We start from the raw sequence: 16,511 nt of genomic DNA, 5'->3' as shown, positions 1-16,511 counted from the left end.
GATCCAGCCCACTGCCCGGCATGCCCATGCACAAAGCGGCTCACGCCCCCACACCAGCTAGAAACCCCATACTCTCTCCAGTCTCCCTTCTGTACTCCCTCTGCTCCCCATATCTTCACGCACAGGAAAAAAAAAAAAAAACACAAGCCATTTGTATTTGGACTTCAGGCAAGTTCTGAAGAGCTATTCTAAAATTAAAAAAATAGTATAGTCCTGGTGTCTCCTCTGATGGCCTTGCGAGGAGGTGTCAAACGCAACCCTTGAGCAAGACAGCTGACTGTGGGAAATGCAACTCCCTGGCTTTGCCTTGGGCAAGTTTACACATGTGCTCGGCACAACCCAAAACAGAGTTTAGCTTTTAATATAGTAATGCCCTGCACTGTCACTGGTAAAATTAACAGGGCTCTCACTGCTAACAATAATACAGCTGGTATTACAGAAACCTTTTGCCAACGTTCAAAGCCAGGAAAATAAAGTAAGCTCTGAAAAGAAAAAATAAGCTTCAAGCAAGCAAGCAAGCCAGCCTTTGTCAATTCTTTTAAAGTAATCTTACATTAAGCGAAACCTACAGGCAAATATGATCACCCTAAAGTTAATTCATGTTCGAGTTGAATAACCTTTACTGAATCATTTAAAAAGAAAAAAAAAAAAAAATCAAAGTTTTCCTTTATGCCTTCTACAGAACAGATCCATCCTAAACACAGCTATCAAATGCTGTAAGTGATACGGCCAGCAAATAAATCACCCATTTGAGTTTACAATACAACAACATTAGTTCACTTTTACTTATCAACGTATTTTTTATGATGGAAGTAAATTTTGGTTATTTTATTTTCCTCTTTGTTTTGAGTGGCACATCTTTCACTTTCAAAAAAGAACCAAGCGCAGGGAGAAAGTGCACGTTTTCATCTGGCGATTATCTACCCCAAGTCTAATAGAGGAATAAAAAAAAAAAAAAACAAGAAAGAAATCCATCCATTACAGTTTGGCATTTGACACCATCTTGTATTCTGAGCATGCAAGGCCTACAAAAACCTGAAAACCACTGACAGCTCTTGCTCATTAGATAACTCAGAACTGCAGGCCCGCCTAACAGGTCAGCTTTCACCCCGGCCTAAAGCACCCAGTCACTACTTGTTACCCTCTCCCATCCCAAAAAACATACACCCCTAAGTAGGCATTCACTCATGACGAACTCGCTCTCTTACTTCGGAGCCAACGTCAATGCTATCTCAAGAGACTGATGATAAAATAACAAGTCAGGCTTCTCCACCACAAGTTTGCGAGGACAACTGCCCTAGACAGCAGAAGCCCCAAATCTGCCTGGACACCATTCTGGAGGAGAACTTTAGCTCTCCAAGATGCCAGTTCTTGCTGCTTATATATCAACGATTACTCCAATGCCATTAAATCAGATTTTAACCATGAAATACCCTTAGCTCACAAAGCTTTTATCATATGGTACCTTCATCTGTCACTTACTAGTGATAGTCACTAGTTCAGTCAGCCCCAGAAACAGTAAATCTCATTTGAATACTAAACAAAAATGTTTCCTACCGCCGGATCAGGGATACACCACCTCCTTTCCACAAGTGACTGTTTCCTTCCCGTGGGTCTTGGCAGACTGGATTCTCACTCTTTGTTAAAAAAAGGGTTTACAGTATCTCTGAACATTTATAGTGCCATGACTCAGTTAAATTCTAATCAGCCTGTGAGCTGTCAGGCACCGCAGCCAGGTCCCCTCAAAATAAGACAAGGAATAATACAGTCCCCGGATTCCAGAGAGATGAGGCAGAAGAGGACAACTTCCACTTCAGCTTTCCTAACAATACAATCCCAAAGCCAGAAATCCCACCGTATTTTTCCCCCCCAACATCCTCAACACGTGTCAAGTATTTTAGCCTAATTCTTCTTTCAATTGAAAAAGAAAAGAAACCAACAGAATCCACTGTACAGGAGAGGAAAAGGAGAGGTGCAGCACAGAGACAAGGCTGCTGGCGTGTTACAAAGCTGTCCCTTATTTTGCCTGCGCCCCGACACTACGTTTCCTTAGGTTTCCCCACCTTCCAACTTAATTGCCAAGTGACACTTAAGAACAGCCTCAAATAACACGTTCCGTTGCAAAAAAAAAAAAAAAAAGGGGGGTAAACGAAAGCAAAAAAAAAAAAAAACAAGGGAAAAAAAAAAAAAGAGAAAAAAAAGACCCCCCCAAAACAACAAACCACCACCTTTAAAGGGCTTCAGGGACACAAAAACACGTCTGGAAAAGTAACCTTTAGTCTAGAAAGGAAACAGCGACGTCCCTAAGGGGCCCGAAGCGATGAGAAGGCATCTTTGGGGGAAGCGGGGCGCTCGGCGAGCGGAGGCGGAGTGCCGGGCATCCCCGGCAGAGGGGGAGTGGGGGGACGGGAGGAGAGGAGAAGGGAAGAGGAAAGGGAAGGAGCAGAGAAGGGAGGAAAGGAGCTAAAAGGAGAGAGGGGGAGCCCGGCCTCTCCCGCAGCGCTCGGGAGGCGCTCGGGGGCTGCTCTAAATAACCCTTCCCGCGAGCAGGATCGGGGGGCGCTGCCCCTCCGAAAGGCTCCGCGACGCGCTCGCGTGGCTCTCGGCTAACCACTAGTAACTTTTCCTCCCCTCCGGCTCCCTCGAGCCCACCCTGCCCGGGCAAACTTTCCGCGGAGGGGGTGGCTTGGATGCCGCCGGGGCTGCCGTGCCCCCGCCTCCCACGGCATTGTTCGCCTCCCCGCCCCGCTCGGCCATTTCCCCGGGCTGCCGGCGCCGCACTGACCCCGCAGCGCCCTCCCCCGCATCCCCCGGCACGGCGAGGGCTCCCGCACCCCGAGCTACCCCGGCGGCAGGGCAGGGCAGGGCAGGGCGCGCTGCACAACCCCCCCCCCCCCGCCAACACACACACACACACTGCCTGTCTGTCTGTCTGTCTGTCCATCCGTGCTCCCCGCCCCCCCCCCCACGCACGTACAGGGCGAGCGGAGCTCCGGCGCACTGCTCTCCCCTCCTCGGGGCTCTGCTGCAATGCCTGCGAGGCTGACTTTGAAAGCCCTAACCCGCAGCCGCGATCCTGCCCGCCGCGGCGCAGCCCGGCCCCTCCCCGCGCCGACACAGCCCCGCGCCTTAACCCTTTTCTAACCCCGAGCCACGGGAAGGAGCCCTCGCTAATTAGTAGAGCGGAGGAGAAACAAACTTGGGAGCGATAGTGCCGGAGGACCCGTCTTTAAAGAAATCGGAGGTGGCTTAAAAAGAACACCTTTCTCTTTTTTTTTTTCCTTTTCTTTTTTTTTCCTTTTCTTTTTTTTTCCCTTCGGATAGCTCAGATGAATCGTAGAATCGCTACGTTGGGAAAGACCTTTGAGATCATCCAACCCAACCGTGGTGTCCACTACTAAACCATGTCAGAGAATCAGAGAATCGGAGAATCAATCATAGTATCATACAATTCTACAATCATATAACCATACAATCATATAAACAGACAATCATAGAATAGTTTGGGTTGGAAGGGACCTTAATGATGATCCAGTTCCAATCCCCCTGCCATGGGCAGGGACACCTCCCACTAGATCAGGGGAAGGAATGAGGAATTGGAGGGGGAAGAACAGGAATTGTCCCCGAGAAGCACTTCATCTAAAAATTTATTTTAAACACCTCCGAGGATGGTGACTCCATCATCTCCCTGGGCAGCCTGTGCCACTGCCTGAGAACCCTTTTGGTGGAGAATTTCTTCCCAATAGCCAATTTAAACCTTCCCTGGCGCAACTTAAGGCCATTCCCTCTCTTCCTATCACCTGTCACTTGGGAGAAGAGACCAACACCCACCTTGCTACAACCTCCTTTCAGATGGTTGTAGACTGTGAGGAGGTCTCCTCTCAGCCTCCTCTTCCCAAGGATAAACAACCCCAGTTCCCTAAAGCTGCTCCTCCTAAGATTTGTTCTCCAGCCCACCACCAGCTTCTTGCTCTTCCCTGGACACACTCCATGACCTCAATGTCTTTCTTGTAGTGAGGGGCCCCAAACTGAACAACGGCGGGGGGAGGGCAGTGGGTGCTTCCAGGGGTTACTATTTCTTGTCGGTTTAGAACTTGTATATTCAGCCTTTTCTCCGAAAACCACGCGCTAGAAAGTTTGGGGAGGGAGTGTTTGGAGCCCAGAGCCGAGGTGCTCCCGCCGCTCGGGGAGGGCAGCGGCTCCCCCTCACGGCTCCTCATCTCTCGGCCTCTATAGCGCAGGGGTGGCCACCGCCCCGGGAACGGGAATGGGGGTGGGAATGGGAGCATCGCATCCCTCCCGGCTCGAGCCAGGGCGCCCCGCGGTCCCTGTGCCGCGGGATGGGGAAAGCGGGGGGGACGGGGAGGGATGGGGGAGAGGACACACGGCCACCCCTCCCGGCTCCCAAACTGCTGTTCCCGTGGATGCATTTCGGGAATTGGGGGCAAAACCCGTCAACTACAATTTAGGAGGAAACCAGGTTTGGGCAGAGCCTCCGGGAAGGGTCAGCCCTCCATTTGGCAGGGGGCATCCGCTCAGCCCTCCAGCAGCTGCGTTACAGCCCAGGATGTTCTTGAGGCTTCGTGCCCATCAAAGAAGAGAATATCTAGAGGTACACGCTGAACTGGGCTGTGTAGGCTAAGCTACAAACTGTGTGTGTGACCTTCATCACATCCTTCTGTGTGCCCGCGTTTCACAGCTATCCGGATGCTTTGCATGTTGTTTGACAAATGCGTTATGGAACACTTCATGGTACTTTTACTTATTTTACAAGTTAAAGACTGAGAAAAGAGAAACACATTTGTTTACAAGTCGCTTATAACTTGTGTGGTAATATCTGCATTAACATATGCCCACATTTTGGTTTTAAAACTCAGATAAAATAATTACAAATGGTGTACTCCAGCAACTTCTCACAAAACATTAATATCATTAAAGAACATACGAATTTCAAGTTAAAAAAAAGCAAAAGGGAGTCACACCTGTGAAAAGCCAAATATTTTAACCTAGAGATACCACAAATGAAAGGAGATGTGGGAATGTTCAGCAAAACCTCTTTCACTTTGGAATGTACGGATTGTGTATAGGCTTACAGCAGAGCTAGTAATGTATTACTTGACCTATTTCTTTAAGCCAATCAAAGATTTAGGTTAACTTCATCATCATGTGTTTTTAACCACTTTCTTCCAGAAACACAGCAGCGTTTTCTAAAGCTACCACATGTCACAGTGTCTATGCAAGTCTTTTTTTTTTTTTTTTTTTTGAGAGCATAGCCTGATTGTGCTTCCATTTAAACAGTAAGTTTTGCTCTTCATTTCCACAGCAGGCTCATTAGCAAATTCTGATTGTAAAGAAATCTTTAGTTTTTTATTTCAGGAAAAATCTTTATCTCAAAAATATTTCAATGCTAAGCAGCCGAATTATCTAGGGAAAAGGAAGTTTTCTCATTACTGCAGCAATTTAGCTGCTATTTCAATCAAGAATGTCTGTAGTAGAGACCTCTTTCATTCTTAACCTTAGGGAACATATTGCGTAGACGAGAGACCTACTAAATGAGGAATGTTGGACAAGCAACAGAAAAAATGTGTATGTGGCATATCTGTTAAAATGATTGCCGTTAGGTTACGTATAGTTGGCTGAGGACACAAGTTTCGACACCAATCAACTGAGACTATATTAAATAATATAACGTATGGATTTAGCTGGTTATTTCCAACACTTAATATTCATCACATTGGATTGTGCCACTTGCTCATATTTATCTTAGCTATGAGAATTCTAACAATATACAGAATAAATTCTCTGTGCAAGTAAAGGAAAAATTCTAGCACACAGTGAAATCAGTCTCTCAGAAGTACACAAGTAATGATGTGTATTTGATTGTTCTTCCTGTGCAGTCTTCAACGAAACTTAAATGCACAGTCATTCTCCAAGCCTAACAGATGTGCATCTACCAATGAACCTACCTATGTGCCATCTGTGGGTGGTGTCTGTAGCTTTACATTATTACAGACATTGCAAACAGGGACATTTTTTCAATTTTTTTCTTCAAGGGGAAGTATTCTCTAGAAGAAGTCTGTAAATGCAAGCCCAGTTATGACAGGAGAACATAAACTACTCTTTGATTGGTCTTGAAAAACACATTTGTACAGGTTATGTTAGAATTCATTCCCAGAACTGCAAGCACTTAGTACAGAGTTGTTGGTGCCATACTTTGGTAATATCAGCAAAACACTTCTTTAAATTGTACGCTATCTCTCTCTCTCTCTCTCTCTCCTCCCAATTGCCATCCAGAAATCTTAGGACAGAAAGGTATGTTTTTGACCCAGGAGGAATTCTATCAAAATCTAATTGTAATTCTGACATTCTTGAAGTACAAAATTCATCTGTGTGACCGCTTCAAAAATAGTTAAATAAATCATTCACGTACTCCTTTGATTATTTTAATGACTACAATAATGCATTTAAAAAATTATTAACAAAACTACAGTTCCAGTTACAAAACTTTGCCTTTATCTTATTGAAGTAAAACACATAGGTCTGTGCCATGTGGTCACAAGACACATATTATTTTCAAAAAGTACATGAAAATGGTATTACGTGATTCCCAAACATTTTTAAGCTAATGCTAGCCTATTTTTAAATCACATGAAGTGCTTTGAAGAGCTTGGGTGAACTACAGTTGCTCTTATTTTGATTTTCCTTTAAAACTATCTCAGCCTCTCAAAACCTAACAGCTCTGAAACTACCTTTTTCAATCAAAATAATTAAGGCCTTGCTTTATGGCATCCAATCATGCTATGAAAGGCTTAAGATGTGGTTGGGAAGCTAGCTGGCTTTAGAGAAATTAATTTCCAGACTAAATGTTACTCAAAAATAGTTTGTCAGCCTTACATAGAAAAATAATGAAACTTCATCATTGACTCAGCCTAGTTCAATTCATGTAATATGTCAGATTACCCCGTATTTCAAAGGTGCTGTCACAGAGAGTTAAATCACCTAGTATTCCAGAACTTATGTAGGTGCACTAAATAATTAAAAAAAAAAGAATTCTTATTTATTTGATAGTTTAATTCAAAGCATGTTTGTCTAAATAAATGGTAATCGCATAACAGTGTTCATCCATAAATCTGAAGTGGTAAGGTGGAAAACTCTTCCTGTCTACAGGAACACTATCTAGGACTAACTGAAATCAATGGGAACCGTATGGGTGCTATCAGAGGAAAAGCTAGTCCAGGGCAAGGGTTTCTGCAGGTTGTACCATAGCACATATCCTGTTTTGTTCATGACAGCAGCACGTCTGCAACCGTTGGAGGTGGAGTTGAATTACACAATAACATGTAAAGGGAAGAGTAATAGACTCTTATATAGAACTGAAAGATATCAAGAGTGCATACTGCTTGTTACTTTACCTACCTACATTTAAAATGACAAAGGTATTTGTATGCTTACATAACTCCTGTAATTCCCTACTGGAGTTTTCTGCTTCTTTTTATCCTTAATTATACAGTTTACTTATATTTTTGCAAGTACTTCGAAGCGGGTCATCTGAGAGGGATATATTTCTCTTAGTGCCTCATGTTCTTTTTTTTTCTGCATTATTTAAAAGTAGACTTCAGATTGTAACTATTTGATCTAAGAGTAATAAGGAAAGGACCAGATGCTAAAGTCTTTTCAATTACAAAAGCATTTAAAGACAGCTGTACCATATAAACACTCATGGAGAAATCATATGCTTGCAGCATCTGGTGAGTTTTGGCCATGCTTCTAGCGCACCGTATCTGTTCTCAGGCATGAGCCAGGGTGAAGTTTACTTTCCCATGGGCATTTTTGGGATGGGGAGGTGCATTTTTTTCACCAGAGACAGAAACTAGCACTTTGGGTCTTATATTTGGTGGCAGGAAATACACACTACTTTCAGCCCCTGTAACAGGGTGTGTGGAATAATCAGAGTACATGCTAGGTTCATATAACTACTTTAAATTAAGTGGTAACGTTTGGCCAGAATAGAATGCTGGTAGTTTTATTAGCCAGAAGAGCACATCCTGCACTTGTGAATTTTATGCTATTTCATCCCACTTGCACAAACAAACATGAAAAATATACTTCTGAGAACATTACTCTGATGAGTCACGTTCCTGATAGTTAGTGTGAAGGCATGCCTGGAAAATAACCAGCCTGGAGTCACTATACCCAAACTTACTGGAGAAAGTACCAGCAGAGTAGGTACAATAGTATGAAAATACTTGTAGTTCAACAAGGATGAAAAGATTACATTTGAGAAGGTTATATAGATGTAGTTGAAACCATTCAGAACATGCCTATTCCTTTCAGATTTCACACTTTCCCCTTTTCTTTGACAAAGATGTTCCCTATGTCATAATAACACTGAATAAGGAGTGAAGAATCGTGCTCTCTCTCTCACACTCTGCATTTAGATGTTACTCTCAAAACCAATATTGTTTTGCAGCCCCATTTTTCTGGCTCTCATGAAATCTGGATAAAACTTTGTTGTGGTTCTCATGATGACACAAGCCATGTTGTTGAAACAGTATGTTCTAAAATAAAATGAACAGTATGTACAAATTATACATACAGCTATCTGGCAGCCTGTACCACACTGCAAATGAATAACATTCTGGAAAGGACCATTAGGAAGCAGCTAAAGAAGTGAAGCTAAGGTGTCCTGCGTTTGCCATTCAAAATAACCCTGGTACCGGGTAAATGTTTTACAATATATGAACACTTTAATTACATATTAAAAATGTAATAATATTCTTTAGTAGAAATGATGTTAAGTGTTCTGACTCAAGCAAAAGAAACTGCTGTGTTAAGCTAAACGGCATATCTTTTATGTTGTTATTAAATGTATTTACCTACTCACATACTAGCTTATGAAGAGGAGAATCTTTGATGGTAACCCAGCAATATGAAATACAGCTTATTTTAATAAACTTAAGCTATGATTCTACCCATCCACTAACTTGGAACATTTGCTTGAGTAATTTTAACTCACATTTTCATTTCTTTACTCCTTTTCTCTATTTATAAGAAAAATCATAAACAATAGCTGATTGTATTTAACAACAAATAAAAGGAAACTAGCAAGTCCAGATTTATTTTATCTGATTTCACTTACACCAGAGTGTAAAGATCAAATTTCTAATATGGCACAGGCTACCTTATTTTAGCCAGCTCAGTCCTCATTCCTCAGAAGAATGGATTTTATCGATGAAATAATACAGTACCAGTGTTTTAAATGCCAAAGTAGCATCTTATCTTTTCCATTTGTCTGCAATGTTAGTTTGGGTTTTCCTTCTCAGTTGCTGATAGTTTTCTTTCCTACTTTTTTTTTTCATTTTTAGAGTTGGAAGGAGAGATGAGGAAAGAGGTTGGCCTCGGGAGATTATTGGAATTCAAGAGTAAAAAGAAAAATGAGTATAAAGAAAAAAGTATAAAGTAAATCTTTATGTTTTTCTTGTTTTATAATGAAAAGAAAAAAATTTTCTTTTGGAATAACCTACCCTTAACAGTTTTCACAAATGCACAAAAACATAACAGGAAGAGAAAGAACATGGTCTACTACCCAGCATTTCTTTACATCACTCATAAAAGCCCTCAGAAAAGTAACAACCGAGAAACTCTGGGAAAAAAATCTAGCTTCTTTGGGTAGGTACTTAAACGGTGACTGTTTGGAAAACATGGTCCCATTTCTAAGGATTAAATTGTCTCAAGAAAAATTATGCTTACCTACCTAATGTCACAGATTTAGTCACAAGTGATTACTGGTTCTGTTTACCTACAGGTGCCTAATGGGAAAATCCATTTACATTGTGAATCAAAAGAATTAAGGAACTCAAATCACTGGGCCACGTAAGCTTACATAAGTTTCTGCTTGACTGTATTTTATGCGATTAGTTTATCAGAATCAAATTAGCTGAGCTTCTATAACTGATGCAACTATGTATCTTTGCATATTTTTATAAACAAACAAATATGTAGGTTTTATTAGGAGATATCAGCTTTGCTAAATGTTAGATATATAATAAATCCAGCTCTGATGCTGTTGATCATCATACCAGTATTTTACACGTGACATAAAGCTGGCAGAGTCAGAGGAGTGATTCAGCTCACCATAAACCAGAAAACAACAGTTATGTTCACGTTAGTTACATCCCCTCATAGAGCTGGGAAATTTCTCTTGCAACTTTTTGCATACATTTTAAGAGAAGTGCTTGGCCAAGATTGCCCTTGCTTTGAAAACCAAGGAGTAAGAACGTGGGGATACTTGCATATATAAACAGCAGATACTATAATCTGTACCTAAATATATATTATCCTAATTTTGAAATAAGTGCCTCTTTTTTCTCCCTGTATGATATGTAATTAAAAAAAAAAGCACAAAATCTTTTTCTGTGGAAAATTCACTCTGAGTTTTGATTACTTAGCGCAGATAATATCTGTGTTACAGTCTTCATTTGAACAACATCCATTTTGCTGCATTACAATGGCTGAGAATTCTTTTAAAGTGAAAATGTCTTCTAAAGTATGTTATGTTCTACATCCCTAATAACTTTAAAATATTTAACTGGCTCTGAGCATTGTCTACTAACAGAAATCTACAAAAAAAGATTACTTGAAAAAAATGGAAAAGAAAAAATTTGAAAAAAACAAAAATGTGTGTCTGTAGTTTGTCTAGAGCCAATTTAAACTCTTAAAGAGGTGATCACTATTCACAATTATTTAACAACTAATAGCAGTTAAATTTTCCAGGTCAATGCAATATAAATTAATTAAATCCATAAACATTTTTTCAACTCACCAAAGTATTTTTAGGCACTATTATTTTATCATTTTCTACTCATGCTATCTGATGTTGCTTAATATGGATGTTTAAAGAAAGCTAATAAATGAAGCAACAATTGATATGAATTCTTGTCTTTAGGAAAGAAATAGTTCCATGTGTTTTCTAGAATTATTCCTTCAATTGTAAATATATTTTGTTCATTTCCTTTCTATATAAAAAAAAGAAAAGGCAGAAACAATTTACTGTGTTGTGACTCTCTCTATTACTGAAATTCTTTTTCCCAGTATCAGAGATCTATTGCGATTCCACTAATAAGCTGTAGTTGGATTTAAGAGTAAAACACAATGTAAATCGAGACGTGAAGATATGTAATTCTGTTTTCTATGACTTATTGGCTTTTTCTGAGTTCCCATATTCACATTAAAATAAAAAAGCCTTTTTTTTTTTTTTTTTTCTTAAGTTGTGGGGTAAACTGCATGGTCCAGATCATGCAAAAAAAAAAAAAAAAAAAAGGAGGACATTCAACCTTTTCTTCTATTGTAGAGCTGTTCTCTTACTTACAAGTTTCCATTCCTTCTTTCCTCTGCCACTTCACTAAATGCTGGAATATCTGTGAGCAGTTTCATCAACATTTACTGATCCTGCTAGAATGCTTCTGGTAGAAAGAAAATCTGTAGACCAGAAGAGAAAAGCTAACCTGTTGAACATATTCTCAAATTCTTAAAAATTTACAAAAATCCATTTTGGAGAACATTTCACCCAATTATTGCGATTGTCTTTTTCTTGTCTCTTCTGGGGTTAAATGAAAAATAGTAACAATAAGCATTGTTTAGTTGCTGGAATTCAAAAGAAATCAAGAGGTGCAACACGATGCACAAATCCCCTTTGTTATATTGAAAAAAGATTTATGTTGACATAGAACACAAATCATAAAATCCCTCCATCAACTGCTATCTTTCTTCACATACCTGTAATTAAGCATCACTCAAGTGAATAAAAGACTTGCTGTTGATGTCAGTAAGCATGGAATCAAATTCTGTATTTTCGGTGGGGTTTTTACTATTTAAAATTTTCAGCATCATAACGATGAGATGTAACCTTCTCCTAAAGACAGGTTCTCATTCTCCAGCTACTCTCATTTCGTTAGATCTTAATGTTCTTCTTGAATGCCTGAGGGACTTTATCTTCCTGTTTGGCATGGTTCTAAATTGGCTTAAATCATATTTATCCAACAGTTACCTGCATTATATTTTCAAGGGTAATTTGTGTCCTTCTCCTACAGCATTTATTTCTCGTGCTCTGTAGGGTTCCATTTTGGCCCTGTTCTTACTCAGCAATCCAAAGCTGCCTGTGCGCAGGGTTGTTCATTGGCATAATGCTGGGTTTCATTTCTATGCCGACAAGACACAGATCTATTTGTCAACCAAACCGGCAATTTCAAACTATGCTATTACCATATTGACAAGCTAGTGACTATAAAAACCTCTATGAACATCAATTTTCTTCAGTTAAAATCAGATAAAACTAAGCTGTTCATGGCTGGCTCTTGCCATCAACTCAAACTCACTTGAACTTCTAACCCATCTTTAAAATTCAACCCAGGTTCATTGGTTAAAAACCTATGTGGTTTTTGATTGCAAGCTCTTCTTTCAGTATTGCAGTCAAAAGATTAAGGCTTCCTATTATTAGTTTAAATAAATGTGTTTTGCTTATTGCTCATTCATGCTTTTATGTTCCCTAGAGTAGATTATTTTAATGTTCAGCTTGTTGATCTGCCGATGAGACCGATTACTAAATTTCATCTTGTATAGCAAGTTCTGTTTCCAGGGCAATGTATTGTGCAGACTAATGCATGTTTCATACTTGCTGTTCTCTCACGGTGGCTATTAATACACCACAAAGTCTATTCAAGCTATTACTGGTCTTGCCTTACCAAGTTTTTTCATGAACTTTGAGTTTTTACTAGGAGATATTTGCCAGAGAGGTGATCCTACCAAGTTAAGTTAATGAAAGCTGAGCTGTAACGTCACATAGCCCCTACTCATTTTCTTAAAGCTATTGCATGGACACTGGATGACACCTTTCTGCTTGTATCCTATGTATTTTTTCAGGCCAACTGGCAGATTCAGAAGCACTTTTCAGCTCCTGAATCTAGCTGCTGGTTCACTCTGGCCATATTCTACATGTTGAAATGAAACCTACACTCTATTTCTTTACAAACTATAATTTTCTTCTTAAGGAAACCCTCATGTGTGATGGCCCTTCTGTCAGGCTGGTCAGAGGACTAGGACTGATGGAGGCAGGCTCGGCTGCTGTGCCTCACAGTGGTCTGAGTACGCCACAAACTGCACAAGATTTGTATTGTTTTCTGAGGAGTTCTGGCTTATGAAGGTGTGTTATCTGGCAGCTGCCAAGGATTAAGAAACTGTTTAATTTTGTTTTGATCCTTGTAGCCATCTGAACTAACCACTCTTTACGGCTAAGTAATAAATAAATAATTAAAAGAAGCAAAAGCCCACCCCAGCCCACCACCAAACAGCAATAGTGCTCGCAACCCATTTTTTTCAGGCAGCCTTATTCAAACGAGTACCTTACTTTTTTGGTGGTGCTATTGAAATCAGTGAAAATTCTCTATAAGAAAACATACTATAACCTGAGTCAGAAGTGGTTGTGTGGCAGAGATGATGGCCTGCCTTACTGGCCTTTCCGATGGTATGCATTTCTGCTGGATAGTCAATTACTGATTCTTGTTGTCACTCTAGTTTGCACACTCGGGTATGCTTGCATTGATCTGAGGAGGGAACTTGCTTTAGAGCTAACATGTTTTATTATGGATGTCAAATGTGGTTTTATCAGTTAAAAAAAAAAAAAAAAAAAAAGGAGGAAAATGTTAAGAGTTTTGTTCCCAGGATTTGGCTTTTAAATTACTAGAAATTATACCTACCAGAATAATGTTATTAGATCCTTTCCTGAGAACACAGAAATTAGAAGGTGAGTAATGAGGAAAGGGAGGATTTATGACTATTTAGCCCCTGATGATGAAGGTAATTTCAGAACAGACTGCAACACTTAGTTGTTTATAGAGAGTCCTTACAAGGGCAAGAGTTGCTACACAAAGGAGCACTGCTGTTCAAAAGAAAAAGACTAGTCGTAGAACCACTAAAGTTGTAGCTAAGAATATAGGATTATACTGAAGATTAAAATACTTTGGCTCTAGTGACTGCTGTAATGAGAATACATATAGAGATAAACTGACAGAGCTGAAAAGTATTTAATTTAGATGACAGCCTACAAAAATTAATGTGAAAATGAGAATTGCTTAGAGGTAATAGATTGAGGGTACAAGATTCATTTTTTTAAGTGTTAACCTTTTACATGACAGTGTGATACTGTAATTAAAATGGCAACATTCTTTGTTTGGGGAATTTATTTTACATTTCTAATTGCTTTGTAGTTCCTAGGTTAGATGTTTTCAAGCAATTTCTGACTGACAGAAGTCAAGAATCTTTCACACCAACACAATGGAATAAGTGAGCTTCATTGTACTGAGAAAAGATTAAGCAGCAACTTATCTTATTTGTTATAAGTGATTAAAATATTCTTGAAAATTAATATTTGTTCTGGTTCATGTTGAATATGAACATGGAAATTCAATGAATTTCTTTCTAGTAACCCAGTCCTTAAGAACTTGCCCCAAACTTTGAGCTGCATTGACGTTCAAAGGCTTTGGCTGAGATCAGAGATGAGAAGAAAAAGAACGGGGACCTCTTCACAATATTTCTACCTTTGAAGTCTCACGTTAAAAGTACTATTACTGTTTGCTTAAACAAGTGAGAGTATGAAGGATAAGATCATGAATTACAATAACAGATAAATAACAAGTGTTTTGCATGAAGTACATTTCCTTGTCAGGAGAGAGAATGTTCTTCTATAAGATTTCCAAAGAGATTGGCCATTTGTAGAGTCAATTATAGGGATGAGAGAGATGCATAGTTGTACTTTGGTTTTAACCCTTTAAGTGGGAATAAAGAATTCATTTGAAAATTTCCCTTTTGTTTTCCCCTACATTTCGTACTAGTGGTAGCAAACACGCACATTATTCAGCTGCCAACAAATCCCCCAGTCTTGAGCCTGGAACAGTACATCCCACATCTCCCCCATGAAAGTCTTTCATGAACGCTCCTCTGTCATTCAAGATCATACTATTCCCTCCTGTATTTATTTCTAAGTGTCACTCAGCTCCATTCCACCAGCTTGGAAAAACGTCAAGAACTTTTATCTTCAGAGTCAGTTGCCAGTTCTGTTTAGTGAACAAGCCAGCAGGGACCTCTGGTGCCATCAATGCAGCTCAGTCAGTGCCCCTCTCTTTAGGGATGGAGTATATCATTATCCAGATGGCTGGAGAGAAGAAAGATGCATTTTTAGAAGAGTTCTCAGGGAGCAGTTACTGGAAATCTCCTCCCTTGAGACAATCTATTGGCAACAAGTTTTGCTGCTGTGACATGAGGTATTGCATCAAGGCCCAATCCTGTCACTAATAAAGTTAGTGGGAAACGTGCCATTCTTTTCAAGTGAAGTCAACAGGATTAATGTAGCAAATAAAGCGCTAAAAAATATACCTTGCATCTACAAATGCAAGTGGAAAGTCATGTCACAAGTGGGAATGTCCTTTTATGTCTGTTAGCAGAATTTGGCTTTTTTTCAAATCAGAATAAGCCCCTTCCCTTAATTTAAAATTGACACTAAAGAAAATGGAATTTCTATTTTCATATTACAACATTTCCATTTTTTTTATTTTGAGGGTGTTTATTTACATTTGGATCTAAAATAAGTCAAGAACAGGCCAGTTCAGGCTTTGATTTTTTTTCCTCTTAAAAAAACCCACTTTTTTTTAGTTTCCTCTAAAGTAAGGCATTGACTTAGAGATTTTAATTTTTAACAAAATTATTTTCTGATTGAAAACTATTAAATTTAAAATTTTCCTTAACCAGCTCTAGATGGATCTTTTAACTGCAAACACATCTTACACAGTTGTGCTAGAAAACTACTTATTCTGCTCAGCCTGGATGGAGAATTTCTGTTGATTTCAGCTGTCAGACCCACAGGCTCTGGACTGCACTGACAGGTAACAGTCTCAGTGTCTCGGCAAGTGAACCTTTCCTAATAGAAATAACATGCTGCTTGGATTTTTTTTTTTTAATTTTTTTTTTATAAGTGTTGGTTCATTTTTTTCATAGGATATTATCATACTTGGCAATACTGGGTTTAATTCCACTTAAAATGACAGAACTGAATTGTCATCATTTTTAATGGGTAAAATCTATGCAGTTCATCAGAAGTGCTGTAAAATCTAATCAGAAATTAGACTATAAAATTAATATGCCTATATTCTATATAGTGCTCTTTTATAAATCTGGAACCGTAGCAGATTTGGAGTTTCACATAGAGTACAATCAGGTAGGGGTGGAATCTTCAGTTTAAACAAATAACCTGTGAAATAACTGGTATACCGTGCCAAACACCTAGTGGCTGTGTTTTCCTTAGAGTAGTAAGATACCAAATCCATCAATTCCACACCTGGGCTTTCATTTCAGTGTGTTTCTATACTACAGCTATAAGCCATGGGATAACTTCCCTCCAGTTTATTTTTATTCATCAAAGGTTAAGGATGGCTGTAAGACACTGGTCTTTGACCATGCAGTGC

The 16,511-nt window shown here is 39.5% G+C and overlaps 1 protein-coding gene across 13 annotated transcripts in view; it reads right to left on the bottom strand.

Moving 5' to 3' along the window:
• Positions 1-16,511, bottom strand: part of NRIP1 (nuclear receptor interacting protein 1) — a 144,443-nt gene that overhangs the window by 74,456 nt on the left and 53,476 nt on the right. For 3 of the 13 annotated variants that reach the window (XM_054067395.1, XM_054067340.1, XM_054067296.1), the window contains exon 1: positions 2,978-3,093. The exons of 8 other annotated variants lie outside the window; for them this stretch is intronic. The gene's annotated coding sequence lies outside the window, so the exon portion shown is untranslated. Of the gene's footprint in view, positions 1-2,273; positions 2,292-2,977; positions 3,094-16,511 lie in introns of those variants that run through there. 2 more of the 13 variants (XM_054067404.1, XM_054067387.1) reach the window with 2 other exon arrangements.

Source organism: Cuculus canorus, chromosome 1, assembly GCF_017976375.1.
Source record: "Cuculus canorus isolate bCucCan1 chromosome 1, bCucCan1.pri, whole genome shotgun sequence".
Lineage (NCBI taxonomy): Eukaryota > Metazoa > Chordata > Aves > Cuculiformes > Cuculidae > Cuculus > Cuculus canorus.
This window is presented reverse-complemented; position numbering and strand designations above follow the sequence as displayed.